Here is a 17,575-nt window from a genome sequence, read left to right on the forward strand (position 1 = left end):
CCTCATATTAGTAAACCCCTGGACCTCCTGGGTAGTGGACTATCCACTCCCTAGTTCCTTATTCTATTCCTCAGCCTCCAGTTTTCACTAAGGATATGATGTCAAAACATCATAGGGCCAATTGCATTAACCATGTATTATATTTTCTGTATTCTGATGCTTTGATATCAGGACCTGTCTGACCCTAGAGATAGAAAATGACTTGCCTGTGAGTGCATTTGTCAAGTGCAAACCAACCAATCTAGAACCCATATCCTCAACCACCTTCCTTATTGGACTCTCACACTCCACACCATTATCCACCTGATCTAATCACTCCAGAGCCAGGTATCAGACAACTAGGCACAGCTCCTATGACGTACAGTCCACTGAAATTAAACAATCTAGCTCATCCTAAACCTGCCTTATCTGTTCCTTTCTACAGAAACAATAATAAATGTACTTGCCCTCAAATTTCCACTCCATTTGCCTCCTGACCAACCCTGTGTTTCCTTGTGTTACCTCCCACACAAGGCATTCCCCCTTCCTCTTGAGATCTGTGAGTATAACAAAATATCTTTTAGGGCAGTCATCATTACCTGTTGGCATTACCATCCTATATAATAAAAGACTAATATGCAAATTGTCCCCTCAGGTGGTCGTTCTACCGGGAGAATGGGAGTTTGACTACTTGCTATGACGAGCACTGACCACCAGGGGGGTGGTGCAGAATGTGGCAGGCGTCAGTGAGTGGTGCTGGTATTGGGCGGCAGTGGAGGTGCTGTCGGCCTCCATGGGCCCTGAAGAGAGTAAGACCGCTGAGGGATGGCAGAGCAGGTCAAGGCAGTTGTGAGCTGGGGCCATGATTGCCCCGCTGATCGCCCTGGGGACCAGTGGCAGTGGTGGGGGACGGGGCAGCCACCTGACTCCTAGGCACTGAGGGAACCGGGCGGGGGGCCAGGCCCTGACCCATCCATTGCCCGCAGATGGCAACCAGCAGCCAACAGGCCCTTATCACCCGATCAGGTATGGGACCCGGGCTGGGACAGGGAACTGGGAGTGGGTGGCAGCAGCCAACCTCCTATGGCACCTCGGCAGCGGCTGCGACCTCTTGCTGGCTACCTGGGAGAGGGGCCGCGGGGGGGGGGAGGTGTGTGTGAAAGGATGTGGTGAGAATGCTGCGGGGTGCGGAGCTTGCTCTCACTCCCCCTGCTACCCTCCTCCAGGATGCCAGGGCTCGTGCACCAGGGAAGCCCCCACACTCAGGTGCTGGGCGCCTGTGAGGAGCCTGCCCCGCACCCACGCAGCAGATTGTGGGTGAGCCAGGTCACAGCCGCTGAGACCACATGGGCTGGTCATGCTCCCTGTGGGTTCCCGCAGGAGCCAGTCTGCCAGACCAGCTGGGAGAGAGCACCAGGCCGTCGGCCTTGGGCCCAGGTGCTGCTTAGGGCCTAGAGGTCAGCTGAGACTTGCCCTTCCATGCCAGACACTAACGCTTTGATCGCTGGCCAGGCCTAGGGACCACACCCATGCACGAATTTCAGGCACTGGGCCTCTAGTATCTATATAATAATAAAACTTATATTAAAACATTCACATAGTATAATCACCCTTTAAACTGTACAATGCGGTGTTCTTTAGGATATTCACAGAATGGCACAACCATCACCATTAACTAATTCCAGAAGATTTTCATCACATCTGAAGAAACCCTGGGGTACGAGCAAAAAATGCCAAAGTTAAGAATGCATGAACATTTTCTTCTCCATAAAAGCAACAATAAAACTGGTGAAAATTATCAGAATCAACTTTTTCAGAACTCTACAAATTAACTAAAGTTTTGCAGTAATTTGGGGATCATTTACTCAGCTGAATCTCAGAAAGAGCATCAAGGTTTATTGAATTTTAATTTGTCCTATTCCCATGTCCCTCCTCTTCAGATTGACAGAGGCCTTGAAAACCAACGACCTGCAGACATGGTAAAATGCAGGGGCCTGACAGATATTGGAAGAGGCAGAATAGGTGTGGATCTCCTCCAAAGAGCTCATTCCCAAATAATTGTCATTGATTGACCTGTCTGGCAACCATTAATCTACTTTTTGTCTGGATTTGACTGTTCTGTTAATGTCCTATATAGAGAATCATATACCATACAGCTTTTTGTGTCTGGCTTCTTTTATTTAGTATAATGTTTTCAAGGTTCATTCATATTGTAACACGTATCAATACTTCATTCCATTTTATGGTCAAAAAATATTCCAATGTGTGGATATGTGACATTTTCTTATTCACTCATTAGTTGATGGATATTTGGATTGTTTCTACTTTTTGGTTCTTTTTTTTTTTTCTTAGTTTTATTTTATTGTTTAAAGAATTACATATAGTAGCACATATATCTCCTTTTTTCCCCCAATCACTTTCCCCCAGCCTCCCCTACCCCCTGTCACATACCCTCACCCCCCCCCAGTGTCTTGTGTCCATTGGTTGTGCTTATATGCATGCATACAAGTACTTCGGTTGATCTCTATCCCCCTCTCCTCAACACTCCCCAGCCTTCCTGCTGTAATTTGCCAGTCTGGTTGGTGCTTTACTGCCTCTGTGTCTATCTTTTTGTTCATCAGGTTATAATATTATTTATTTTCCATAAATGAGTGAGATCATGTGGTATTTTTCTTTCATTGCCTGGCTTATTTCACTTAGCATAATGCTCTCCAGTTCCATCAATGCTGCTGCAAATGGTAGGAATTCCTTCTTTTTTATGGCAGGATAGTATTCCATTGTGTAGATGTACCATAGTTTTCTAATCCACTCATCTGCTCATTTAAGCTGTTTCCAAATATTAGCTATGGTGAATTGTGCTGCTATGAACATATGGGTACATATATACTTTCTGATTGGTGTTTCTAGTTTTTTGGGATATATTCCTATAAGTGGGATTACTGGGTCAAATGGGAGTTCTATTTTTAGTTTTTTGAGGAAACTCCATACTGTTTTCCACAGTGGCTGCACAAGTCTGCATTCCCACCAGCAGTGCATGAGGGTTCCTTTTTCTCCGCATCCTCTCCAGCACTTGTTGTTTGTTCATTTGTTGATGATAGCCATTCTGACAGGTGTGAGATGGTATCAGATTGTCGTTTTGATTTGCATCTTTCAGATAATTAGTGACTTTGAGCATGTTTTCATGTCTCTTGGCCTTCCTTCTGTCTTTTTTAAAAAAAGTTTCTATTTAGGTCCGTTGCCCAATTTTTTATTGGATCATTTATCTTCCTTTTATTAAGTTGTATGAGCTCCTTGTAAATGTTGGAAATTAAACCTTTATCAGTGATAACATTTGCAAATATGTTCTCCCATACAGTGGGCTTTCTTGTTGTTTTGTTGATGGTTTCTTTTGCTGTGCAAAAGCTTTTTATTTTGATGTAGTCCCATTTGTTTATTTTCTCTTTAGTTTCCATTGCCCTAGGAGCTGTATCGGTGAAGAAATTGCTTCGGCATATGTCTGAGATTTCTCTGCCTGTGGATTCCTCTAGTATTTTTATGGTTTCCCATCTTACGTTTAAGTTCTTTATCCATTTTGAGTTTATTTTTGTGTATGGTGTAAGTTGGTGGTCTAGTTTCAATTTTTTTTGCATGTATCTGTCCAATTTTCCCAACACCATTTATTGAAGAGACTGTCTTGACTCCATTGTATGTTCAGGGCTCCTTTGTTAAATATTAATTGAGCATAGTGGTTTGGGTCAATATCTGGGTTCTCTATTCTATTCCATTGGTCTATATGCCTGTTCTTGTGCCAGTACCAGGCTGTTTTGAGAACAGTGGCTTTGTAATACAGCTTTAAATCTGATATTGAGATCCTACCTACTTTGTTCTTCTTTCTCTGGATTGCTATGGCTATTTGGGGTCTTTTTTTTTTTATCCCAGATGAATTTTTGAAGAGTTCTTTCTAGGTCTGTGAAATATGCTGTTGGTATTTTAATGGGGATTGCATGGAATCTATAGATTGCTTTGGGTATATGGACATTTTAATGATGTTGATTCTACCAATCCATGAACATGGTACCTTCTTCCATCTGTTTATGTCTTCCTCTATCTCTTTTTTCTCTGTCCTGTAGTTTTCCACTTATAGGTCTTTTACTTCCTTAGTTAAGTTTATTCCTAGGTATCTTAATTTTTTTGGTGCGATGGTCAGTGGGGTTGCCTTTTTTAGTATCTCTTTCTGTAAGTTCACTATTGGTATATAGAAATGCCATAGATTTCTTGGCATTAATTTTGTATCCTACTACATTGCCGAATTCATTTATTAAGTCTAATAGTTTCTGATGGAGTCTTTAGGGTTTTTTATGTACAATATCATGTCATCTGTGAATAAGGACAGTTTTATTTCTTCTTTTCCAATTTGGATGCCTTTTATTTCTTCTACTTGTCTAATCTCAATGGCTAATACTTCCAGTACTATGTCGACAGGAGTGGTGAGAGTGGGCATCCCTGTCTTATTCCTGTTCTTAGGGGAAATGGTTTTAGTTTTTGCCCATTGAGTATGATGTTGGCTGTGGGTTTGTCTTATATGGCTTTTATTATGTTGAGGTATGATTCTTCTATTCACACCTTGCTGAGAGTTTTTATCAAAAATGGGTGTTGGATTTTGTCAAATGCTTTTTCTGCATCACTTGATATGACTATGTGTTTTTTATCTCACAATTTGTTTATGTGATTTATCATGTTTATTGACTTGCGGATATTGTACCATGGTTGCATCCCTGGGATAAATCCTACTTGGTCATGGTGTATGATCTTTCTAATGTACTGCTGAATCCGATTTGCTAGAATTTTGTTGAGGATTTTGGCATCTATGTTTATGAGGGATATTGGCCTGTAATTCTCTTTCAATGTCTTGTCCTTATCTGGTTTTGGTATTAGGGTGATGATGGCTTCATAGAATGAGCTTGGAAGTGCTCCTTCCTCTTGAATTTTTTGGAATAGTCTGAGGAGGATAAGTTTTAGTTCTTCCTTGAATGTTTAGAAAAACTCCCCTGTGAAGCCTTCTGGGTCTGGGCTTTTGTTTGCTGGAAGCTTTTAGATGAGTGCTTCAATTTCTTCCATAGTTATTGGCCTATTGAGATGTTTAGATTCTTCCTGATTGAGTTTTGAAAGGTTGTATTTTTCTAGAAATATGTCCATTTCCTCCAGGTTTTCCAGTTTATTGGAATAGAGTTGTTCATAGTATTTTTTTAACAATCTTTTGTATTTCTATGGGTTCCGTTGTTTTTTATCCTCTTTCATTTCTGATTTTGTTTATTTGGGTCCTCTCTCTTTGCTTCTTGGTGAGCCTGGCTAGAGGTTCATCAGTCTTCTTTATCCATTCAAAGAACCATCTCTTGGTTTCATTGATCTTTTGTATTTTTTTTCTTTTTTTAAAAAATAAATCTTTATTGTTCAGATTATTACAGGTGTTCCTCTTTTTTTCCCCCTAGCTCCCCTCCACCTGATTCCCCACCTCACCCCATGCCCTTACCCGCCCCCCGCCACTGTCTTCATCCATAGGTGTAAGCTTTTTGTCCAGTCTCTTCCCTCACCCCTCACACCCCCTCCCCCCTGAGAATTGTCAGTCCAGTCCCTTTCTATGTCCCTGATTCTATTATATTCACCAGTCCATTCTGTTCTTCAGATTTTTTATTCACTTGATTTTTAGATTCACTTGTTGGTAGGTATGTATTTGATGTCATTTTGTTGTTCCTAATTTTTATCTTTACCTTTTTCTTCTTCTTCCTCTTCTTAAAGAATACCTTTCAGCATTTCATGTAATCCTGGTTTGGTGGTGATGAACTCCTTTAGCTTTTTCTTGTCTGTGAAGCTCTTTATCTGACCTTCAACTCTGAATGATAACTTTGCTGGGTAGAGTAATCTTGGTTGTAGGTTCTTGCTGTTCATCACTTTGAATATTTCTTGCCACTCCCGTCTGGCCTGCATAGTTTCTGCCAAGAAATCAGCTGACAGTCGTATGGGTGCTCCCTTGTAGGTAACTAACCGTTTTTCTCTTGCTGCTTTCAAGATTCTCTCTTTGTCTTTTGCCCTTGGCATTTTAATTATGATGTGTCTTGGTGTGGTCCTCTTTGGATTCCTCTTGTATGGGGTTCTGTGTGCTTCCTGAACTTGTAAGTCTATTTCTTTCACCAGGTAGGGAAAGTTTTCTGTCATTATTTCTTCTAATAGGTTTTCAATATTTTGCTCTTTCTCTTCTTCTGGCACCCCAAAAATTCGGATGTTGGTACGCTTAAAGTTGTCCCAGAGGCTCCTTACACTATCTTCATATTTTTGGATTTTTTCTTTTTGTTTTTCTGGATGGGTGTTTTTTGTTTCCTCATATTTCAGATCTTTGGTTTGATTTTTGGGGTACATTGATCTACAGTTGAGTTTCTATATATTCTTTATTTCGGACAGTGTATGCTTAATTTCTGACTGGTCCTTTTCCATTTTTTTTGCATTCTCATTAAGGTCCTTGAAGGTCTCACTAAGCTCCTCGGAGGTCTCATCAAGTTTCTCGGCGGTTTTTAGAAGATTCTTGAGTAACCTTATAAATGTGGTTCTGAACTATATATTGTCCATTAGTTTGCTTTCCTCCATTTCTTTCATTCGTGACATGTCTCTTTGTCTCCACATTTTGCTGCTTCCTTATGTTGATGGAGTGGCTTTGTGTGGTAGGTGACCTATAGGGGCCAGTAGCTCAGCCTTCCCAATCACCTGAGGTGGACGCCTTTGGTACACCCCTTTGTGGGCTGAGTGCAAAGTCCTGGTGTAATTAAGCCTTGATTGCTGTTGGTACACTGGGAGGAATTGACCTCCAGGCCAATTGGCTGTGAGGACCCGCTGTGTCTATAAATGGAAGAACTGCTGCCCTGGAGACACGCTTATGGTGCAGGACTTGTTTCAGTGGGGCTTTGGTGCTCACTGAGTCTGCCTCTTGAATGTATCACTTATGGATGTGAGTTGAAATCTGGTGTCTCACACTGACCACTAGGTACACTGGCTTCTGGATCTCCAATGGGGTGCAGGTCAGCTACTGTCTGAGGCCACCCAGCAGGAGCTACAGCAAAAACTACAGTTTTCTCCTCTTTGCTTGGAGTTTGGAGGTTTTGGAGCTGTCTGACCCGGGCTGCAAGTTTGCTAGGTTAAGCTGCGATAGGGCAGGCCATTCATATGCTAAAGCCGCTGCTTGGAGCTTGGGTGGGTTCGTAGATTGTGCAGGGCGGGGTCTCAGGGCGTGACTAGGCTAGGGCGTGGCAAACAGCGATGGCTGCCAGTAAGCCGGCTCTATGGCTCTGCGTCACTGACCGTGTCCCCACGTCCCGTGCCCCAGCACAATAAACAATTGTTCCTGCGCACAGCCCTGCAAGCAAGCCTCCCTCACTTTCCGACCCCACGGCAGACAGTCCAGCTTCTCCCCGTAGGAGTTTGGGTCCCCCGCGTCTCCCCAGAAACAAGTTCGGAGTAATCGGGAGCTTATCTCCCTTTGGGTTGAAAAAAGCAGCACTCCCAGTCGCCCATCGCCAGCCCAATTCGCGTGTCTCCGTACCTCAGCTTTTCAGTGCTTGTGCACCCCTCAATGCTGTTTGCTCTTTCCTTCTAGTTGTAGAACTTCCACTCAGCCAGCTTTCCCGTGGTTCTGGGTGATAGACGTTCTGTCTTTTAGTTGTAGTTTTGAAATTGTTGTGTGAGGCAGCAGTTTAGGTGCTTACCTATGCCGCCATCTTGGTTTACATATGTCATCTTTTGTATTTTTTTTTGTCTTTATGTCATTTATCTCCGCTCTGATCTTTATTATTTCCTTCCTTCTGCTTACACTGGGCTTCTCTTGTTGCTCTCTTTCTAATTCTTTGAATTGTAGGGTTAGGTAATTTATTACCATTGTTTCTTGTTTTTTTTTGCAGTAAGCTTGTAGAGCTATGAACTTCCCTCTCAAGACTGCTTTGCTGTGTCCCATAGATTTTGGATTGTTGTGTTTTCATTGTCATTAGTTGCCATGATGTTTTTTATTTCCTCTTTGATCTCTCTGGTAACCCAATCATTTTTTAATAGCATGCTGGTTAGTCTCTATGTGTTTAATTTTTTTGGATTGTTTTTTTTGTAGTTGCTTTCCAGTTTTATGCCTTTGTGATCTGAGAAGATGCCTGATATGATTTCTATCTTCTTGAATTTGAAGAGACTTTGTCTGTGACCCAATATATGGTCTATCTTTGAAAATGACCCATACACATATACACTTGAGAATAATGTATATTCTGTGGTTTTGTGGTGAAATGTTCTGAAGATGTCAATTAATTCCATCTGGTCTAGTGAGTCATTTAGGATTGATGTTTCTTTGCTGATGTTTTGTTTAGAGGCTTTGTCCAATGGTGATAGTGGGGTATTAAAGTCCCCTACTATGATTGTATTGTTGTCAATCTCTCCCTTGTTATCCTCCAGGATTTTTTAAAATGTATTTTGGTGCTCCTGTATTGGGTGCGTATATGTTTATTAGAGTTATTTCTTTTTGTTGGATTGCTCCCTTTAGTATTATGAAGTGGCCTTCCTTATCTCTTTTTATGTCCTTCACTTTAAGATCTAATTTTTTAGATATAAGTGTTGTTACCCAGCTTTTTTTTCATTTCCATTCGCCTGAAAAACCTTTTTTCCATCCCTTCACCATCAGTCTGTGTGTGTCTTTTTTTCTGAGGTGGGTTTCCTGTAGACAGCAGATATATGGGTCATGTTTTCTTATCCACTGAGTTACCCTATGTCTTTTGATTGCGGCATTTAATCCATTTACATTTAAAGTTACTATTGATAGGTACTTATTTTTATTCTTTACGCCTGTGTTCCTTTATCACTTCAGCATTTTTATTCTTTACGCCTGTGTTCCTTTATCACTTCCTATTTCTTCTTTTTACAGCAGACAGTTCAGCATTTCTTGCATTACTGGTTTGGTGGTAATAAACTCCCTTAGCCCTTTTTTGTCTGTGAAGCTCCTGATTCCACCTTTAATTTTGAATGATAGCCTTGCTATGTTTAGTATTCTTGGATTCAGTCCCTTGCTTTGCACCACTTTGTATATTTTATTCTATTCCCTTCTGGCCTGGTGTGTTTCTGTTGAGAAATCAGTTGATATTTTAATAGTAGATCCCTTGTAGGTAACTTTCTGTCTCTCTCTGGCAGCCTTTAAGATTCTTACTTTGTTGTTGGTGTTCGCCAATCTAATTATGATGTGTCTTGGTGTCGGTCTTTTGGGGGTTCAACTTGTCTGGGACTCTATGTACTTCTTGAACTTGCATAGGTTTTTTTTCTTGCCAATATCAGGGAAGTTTTCTGTCATTATTTCTTTAAACTGGTTTTCTAATCCTTGCTTCTCTTCCTTGCCTTCTGGTATTCCTATTATGCAAATGTTGTTTTGTTTTATGTTGTCCCAAAGCTCCCTTAGGCTCTCCTCTTGCTTTTTAAGTCTTCTTTTCAGTTGCTGCTGTGTTTGTGTGTTTTTTCCTACCTTGTCTTCTAATTCGCTGATGCGGTCCTCAGCCTCTTCTAGTCTACTGTTTAAGCCTTCCATTTTGTTCTTTATTGCTGCTATGTCGTTCTTCATCTCCTATTGGTTCCTTTTCATGTTGATGACATTCTCATTCAGCTCCTTATAGTTCTCATTGAGTTGTGTGTATTTGTCATTGAGTTGTGTGTATTTGTTATTCAGCCGTTTAAACATCTTTATAACCATTACTCTGAATTCTTTCTCTGATATGCTGCTAGCCAATATTTCATTTAACTCTCTTTCTGGTGATTCCTCTTTTTCTTTCCTTTGGGGATTGCTTTTTTGTCTTCCCATGTTTTGCTATAACATTTTAATTGTATGTCCGATTTGTTTGATACTCAGGTTCTCTTGGGGATGGTGCTACTGATGTGATCTCTCAGGTCTCCTGGGCTTGGTAATCTAGTGTAGCTCCCTACTTGAGCTATTTGGGTTCTCTTGATGTAGGCCTGTGAGCTGTAAAGGTACAATTGCAGTGTCTAGAAGTCAGCAGCCGTGGAGGGGTGGTGTCCCAATTTTTGCTGTCTTTCGCCTTGATTGAATCACACGTGCCCAGCAGGGATTCACAGTGGGACCCAGGAACTGTCTGTTGGGGTGATGGTTCTCTGGAGGCCTGTGTTCTGGAAAGGCGTGACTGTGGTGTCCAGCGTTCTGTAGTTTTGGGTTGGGGAGACTCAGCTTTTGCTGTTGCACCTGTGGTGGATATGCGCACGCTCCCATTGGAGGATCACAGGGGCATCTGTGGTGCGTTTGCCAGCGAGGGGGGCTGAAGTATTCTGAAGGGCCGTGGCACTGAAGCCATGTAATTGAGGCATCTGTGAGCAGGTATCCAGAATGAGTGAATTCAGAATCTCTAATGCCAAGGGGAGTGTGTCCCTGTTTGTCCAAGATCACACCCAGCAAAGATTTACAGCAGCTCCCACAAGTGCCCTGTGGATAGATGGGCTCAGGGTGCCTGCCCATTGGAAATGCGTGAGTGAACTGGTGGTGCGTTTGACGGTGCAGAGCTCTGAGTCACTTTGAGGGGCCCTGGCACTGAAGTTAAGCAGCTGGGGTGTAAGTGGACAGTTATTCAGGAGGAGGGAATTCAGAATTTCTACTGCAGGGCAGCGTGTCCTTGTCTGTACAGAATCACACCCAGCAGGAGCTCAAAGCAGCTCCCCAGAGGACCCTGTGGATATATGGGCTCAGGGTGCCTGCCTGTTGGAAATGGGCTCCCAGTCGCTGCCTACGGAGTGGTGTGCCCTGGATGCCTGCTCAGCTGGAAATGTGCGAATGTGGTGTCTGGAGTTCTGCCGCTGGGGAAGGGGAAGATGCACTTACTGCTGTGAGAAAGGTGCACCTTTGGAGGTGGAGGTCCCAGGGTCCACGGGTCTGCAGCTGGGGTAGCAGGATTTTGGCTGGAGTGGCTGCTGGGTCGTGGGCAGTGTCAAAGTCCTGTCTGGGTGCTCGTGCTGATGAGTTCCTAGAAAAGGCCACTGTCCCCTTCCTGATGGTGTGGGCTCCGTGCCCGAGTCCTGCAGTCCAGGGAGTGCCCACAGTGGTAGTAGTCTCTTCTTTTCCAAGAGAGCCTGGTATGCCAGCCCCTGCTGCTCCTGTGATATTTAACTGTCCCTTACTCACTCATACACACACCACACACATCCACACACTCTCCTTTGATACCCTCACTCACTTCCTCTCCTTCACCTCTGTCCTGCCAGCGGCCATCTCTACTCTTTGGTTCTTAGGGATAATGTTGCTGTGAACTTTCATAAGCAAGTCCCTATATAAACATAAGTTTTCATTTTTCTTGGGCATATAACCTCAGAGTAGCATTACTGGGTCATATTATAACTCAATATTTAAACATTTGAGGAATTCCCAGATGATTTGCTCAAGTGGCTGAACCACTTTACATTCCTGATAATTCTCTTAAAATTGTGTTTAACTTCATTTTTCATAAACATAGTTTAATATGTAACATTTTAATGCAACCATTTATTACCACTTGATAGGAATATCCTGTAAGAAAAATTAATTAATTAGGCAATAACTTCCACCTAATTGTCACCCAAAATAGAATAAAAATAGAGAGCTACTGAATTGACAGATATTTTTCTCCTACAATATATAACAATAAAAGGGAAAAATTGGAAAAGAATTTTGTGAGGACATAATCTTATCTCCCAGTTGAAAATGCAGCATGAGATAGATAACTATTAGCCTGGAGTTTCTTTTGTGATGCTGTTGCATTAGTCACTCTTTCTTTGGTTCTGGTTATATAAGGATTATATCATGAAAGCTAGGGGAAAAGTATGAAGAACAGTAGTGTTTAGAATAAAAAAGTAACAATGTTTAGTGCATATTTTGATTTTTTCTACAGATTTTTCTAAACTCTTTATTTTATGCTCTTTAAAAATCTGAAGGGAATAAGTAAAAACCTACCTGAAGCTTTAAATAAAATTTGGAGATGATTTCACAAATTAATTTCACACATATGAATGAGAATTTTATTTCTTGAAGTTACATTTATTTAGTCCAATTTATGCTGATACCATCCTGTCAATGTTCAAAGAAAGAAAAATCTTCATGTGTTAAACGTCCCTCTAACATCACTCTTGATTATGCCAGCTAGTTCAGCAAAATAAAGGAAGAGGTAAATTATTGACCTTTTTTTTGTCATTTTTTCCTATAGATTTTTTTTTCATTCTTTTTCTGAAAATGGTATTTATTTTTCATACTAAGGAGTTTCAGACCAAAATTGCTCTGGCATGAATACACTTTTATACAATTGAAAATTTTAGTTTTCTGCACTTGGCTATGACTTACCAATGTTGAAATGATGATAGTCTGTACTTACAGGAGTTGGATGGTTGCAGATGTTACACCAAATCACAGAAAACTCTCTTATCAGGACAAAATGCAGTTTACATAAATGGGAGCACATATGCATCTGTATTCTGTAAGAAAAGATAGGGTTTTGGATTTGAAGAGTATATCTAAGGATAACTTGTAGGTTGGTAAATGTTGTGATAATTTTAAATATTTGCTATACTTTGAACACAGTTAAGATGACAAATAAAGAAAAAATGTCTTAGCCCTTTCTTCCTCGCTAGCATATAGTAGTCTACCCAGTGGCCACCATTTTCAGCTAGTTTAGAATTTCATGTTATGTGTCTAGTGCTACTGTTTCATCCAAGATTTTTCTAAACAATTTATACTATTTAACCCTACAACTTAAAGAACTAGAAGGAGAACAACAAGAAAAGTCCAGAGTAAGTAGAAGGAAGAAAATAATAAAGATTAGAGCAGAAGTAAATCATATAGGGAATAAAAAACAATTAAAAATCAATGAAACCAAGAGCTGGTTCTTTTAAAGAATAAACAAGATTGATTAACCATTAGCCAGACTCATCAAGAATCAAAGAGAGAGGACCTAAATAAATAAAATCAAAAATGAAAGTGGAGAAGTAACCATTGACACCACAGAACTACAAAGGATTGTAAGACAATATTATGAACAATTATATGTCAATAAGCTGGACAATGTGGATGAAATGGACAAATTCCTAGAAAAATACAATCTCCCAAAACTGAGTAAGAAAGAATCAGAAAACCTGAATAGGCCAATAACATGTGATGAAATTGAAGCAGTACAATAATAATAACAATAATAAAAACCCCCAGCAAACAAAAGCCCAGGTCCAGACGGCTTCACAGGAGAGTTTTACCAAACATTCAAAGAACTAACAACTATACTCCTCAAACTATTCCAAAATCCAAGAGGAAGGAACACTTACAAGCTCTTTTTATGAGGCCAGCATTATCCTAATTACAAAACCAGATAAAGACACTACAAAGGAAGAAAATTACAGGCTAATATCCCTGATGAAATAGATGCTAAATCCTCAACAAAATATTAGCAGATAGGATCCAGCAATATATTAAAAAGATCAAACATCATGACCAAGTGAAATTTATTCCAGAGATGAAAGGCTGGTGTAATGCCCGCAAATCAATAAACGTGATACACCACATAAACAAATTGAGAGACAAAAATCACATAGTCATATCAATTGATGCAGAAAAAGCACTTGACAAATCCAACACCCTTTTTTGATAAAGACTCTCAGCAAAGTAGGAGTAGAGGGATCATACCTCAACATAATAAAAGCCTTATATGACAAACCTACAGCCAACATCATACTCAATGGGCAAAAACTAAAACCATTTCCCTAAGAACAGGAACAAGACAGGGATGCCCACTCTCCTGTTTGACATAGTACTGGAAGTGCTAGCCATAGTGATCAGACAAGTAGAAGAAATAAAAGGCATCCAAATTGGAAAGGAGGAAGTAAAACTCTCATTATTCGCAGATGACATGATATTGTACATAGAAAACCTTAAAGATGCTACCAAAAAACTACTAGATTTAATAAATAAATTAGGAAATGTAGCAGGATACAAAATCAACACCCAAAAATTGATGACTTTTTAATACACCAATTATGAATTCTCAGAAAGGGAAACTAAACAAACAATCCCATTTACCATTGCAACAAAAAATAAGATACTCAGGAATAAACTTAACCAAGGAGGCAAAGACCTGTACTCAGAAAACTATAGGATGTTGAAAAAAGATAGAAGATATAAACAAGTGGAAGAATATACTGTGTCCATGGATTTGTAGAATTAACAGCATTAAAATGTCCATACTACCCAAGGCAATCTATAGATTCAATGCAATTTTGAAAATACCAACAGCATACTTCACAGATCTAGAACAAACACTCCAAAAATTTATATGGTATGGAAAATGACGCCAAATAGCTGCAGCAACCTTGCGAAAGAAAAACAAAGTTGGAGGAATCAGAATACCAGATTTTAACTTATACTACAAAGCCACCATGATCAAAACAGCCTGGTACTGGCACAAGAACAGGCATATAGTCATTCGAACAGAACAGAGACCCCAGAAATGGATTCAAGTCATTACACTCAATTAATATTTAACAAAGAGGGCAAGAGCATACAAAGGAATCAAGAGAGTCTCTTCAATAAATGGATAAAATTGGATAGATACATGCAAAAAAATTAAACCACTCACTTACACCATACACAAGAATATACTCAAAGTGTATAAAAGACTTAAATGTAAGCCAGGAAACCATAAAAATTCTATAACAAACCATAGGCAGCAACATCTCAGACATCTCTCATAGCAATATGTTTACAGATATATCTCCCAGAGCTAAGGAAACTAAGGATAAATAAACAAATAGGACCACTTCAAAATAAAAAGCTTCTGCACAGCAAAAGAAACCATCAACAAAATGAAAAGGGAGCCCACTCTGTGGGAGAACGTATTTTGCAATGATACATCTGATAAAGGGTTAATATCCAAAATATATAAGGAACTCATAGAACTTAACAAATGGAAGACAAAGAATCCAATTAAAAATGGGCTAAGGTCCTGAATAGACACTTCTCCAAAGTGGACATACAGTTAGCCAAGAGGCATAGGAAAAAATGCTCAAAGTCACTGATTATCAGAGAGATGCAAATTAAAACAACAATGAGTTATCACCTCACACTTGTCAGAATGGCTACCATTAACAAATCAACAAATGACATGTGCTGGCAAGGATGTGGAGGAAAGGGAACCCTAGTACACTGCTGGTGGGAATGCAGACCGGTGCAGCCATTATGGAAACCATTATGGAGTTTCCTCAAAAAATTAAATATGGATCTGCCATTTGACCCAGTGATCTCACTTCTAGGAATCTATCCTAAGAGACCCAATACACCAATCACAAAGAATATATGAACCCTTATGTTCATAGCAGGACATTTTACAATAGCTAAGATCTGGAAACAGCCCAATTGCCCGTTTGTATATGAGTGGATAAAAAAAGCTGTACATTTATACCATGGAATACTATGAAGCCATAAAATGGAAGAATCTCTTACCCTTTGAGACAGAGTGGAAGGACCTGGAGAATATCATGCTAAGTGAAATAAGTCGGTCAGAGAAAGACGAGTATCACATGATCTCACTCATATGTGGAATCTAATTAAGAAAATAAACTGATGAAAGGAGTGGATCCAGAGACATGGGAGTATGGAACAGAGTGCGGAATCTCAGAGGGAAGTCTGGGGAGGATGGGTGGGTGAGAGGTAATCAACCAAGGACCTTGTATGCATAATGCAAAACCCATGGACACAGGCAATAGGTGATGAATGGAGGGGTTCAATGGGGGTGGAAATGGAGACATTTGCAATACTTTCAACAGTAAAGATTTTTTACAAAGTTAAAAAATTAAAAATAAATTGAAAATATATCCTTGGGTTAGGATTAACAAAAGAAAAAGATCTCTGATAAATTATTCTTCTATTAATGGAAGGGATTAAGTGAATTATTGGTTTTTTAAGGAGGTACTGAGTAATCTCAAGTTTTGGTAAGTTAGGTTCACCTAATCCTTTTTTTTTTTTTACCCTTCAGACAATTTTCATTTAGGAGAATAAAAATAATGTATGAAGAATTACAAAACAGCAGATAGATATATAACTGACTATATTTGAGATTACATAGTCTGTGATGAATAGGGCAGAAATTTGTTCATGCTTTGAATTATGAAGTGAGTCAATAAGTGAGTGATTATCATATAAAGGGTACTGCACCCATAGTATACTTGTTTCCTAACTTACTAAGTCAATGATGTCTCCAAAAGATGACACAATATATAGCTTATATGTCAGTTTCAGCACAAATTTATAAATTAAACTATTTTGGCACAATTCAGTAATTCTTGAATATATATTAAAACAAGTACTCCTTTTGCATTTATTAAATACATTATAATAAAACTTCTGATAATCTTTATAGGATGCCATATATGAAAAGATGTGTTAATGTTGAACTTATATTAAAATCATGTTTCTGTATTTTAAAAACTGCACAAATCTTTTAGACCAGAAATCTTTAAAGTTCTTACCTTCATAAGCAGCTGCATCTCCGGTGGAGGAGCCATATGCTAACTGTAACATTTGTCCAACCCAACTAAAAAAATATACCAAGGAGAAAAAAGGCAATAGTTAATAGTAGCCAATCATCATTGACTGCTATGCAAGGCACTTTTTCATTTAATGCTAATATCAGCCATAAGAAGTAGGAACTATTATTATTCCCATTTAACAGATGAGAAAGGTAAGGTTCAGAGAGATTAAATAACATGTCCAAGTTCATACAGCTAGTAAATGGTGGTACACTTAATCTAGGCAGTCTAGCTCCAGATACCAGTCTTCATCACTACATTATATAGCTTCAAGCTGTTACATCATATCACTTCTAAGATATTTTAGAAATATCATTAAGTTCAAAGGAATATAGCCTGACACTAAATGACAAAGAGTGGTGATGATGTGATGAAATGACAAAGGGAAGGATTTCTGCCATTCTTTAGGGACAAAAATTAATTAATAATAGAGCAATAGCACCAACTGAAATTAAACCAAATGAAGATAATAATTTGAGGCCAGTATAAATTATATAAGAACCTCCTTTAATCATAAGATCAAATAAAGCTGCATCACTGTTGGATATTTTCTAAGCAAAATAACAGAGTATTATTAGTAACTATGAATTGGTCTATTACAAGGAAAATCATAATAATGTGAGATTGTTTTAATTTGATGCTTGTTGATGACCTACATATACAATCTTTCCAAAACAAGTTTCTGTTAGCTTCTTGGGAACAGAATGTAATCTTTGCATTTCTTTATTAGAATTCATTAAGTGACAATGTTTGAACCCTCTACAAATATTAAACATATTATTAGCATGACTCTCAATTAAATCAATGATGTTTAGTGATATGGACATAAACTCTATTCCTTTTTTTAGTCACATATCATAATGTAAATATTTTGTAAAGACTCTTGGTGGCATTAAAAAAAAAACACCCACAGATTAAAAGGTGCTTGGTTTGGCAAACCATTCAATAAAGATTTTAGTCAAAACTGTGTAAAAACAGGATTCTCTCTCAATCCCAAATGGCTAATAGCCAT

The sequence above is a fragment of the Plecotus auritus genome (assembly GCF_963455305.1).
Source record: "Plecotus auritus genome assembly, chromosome: X".
NCBI lineage: Eukaryota > Metazoa > Chordata > Mammalia > Chiroptera > Vespertilionidae > Plecotus > Plecotus auritus.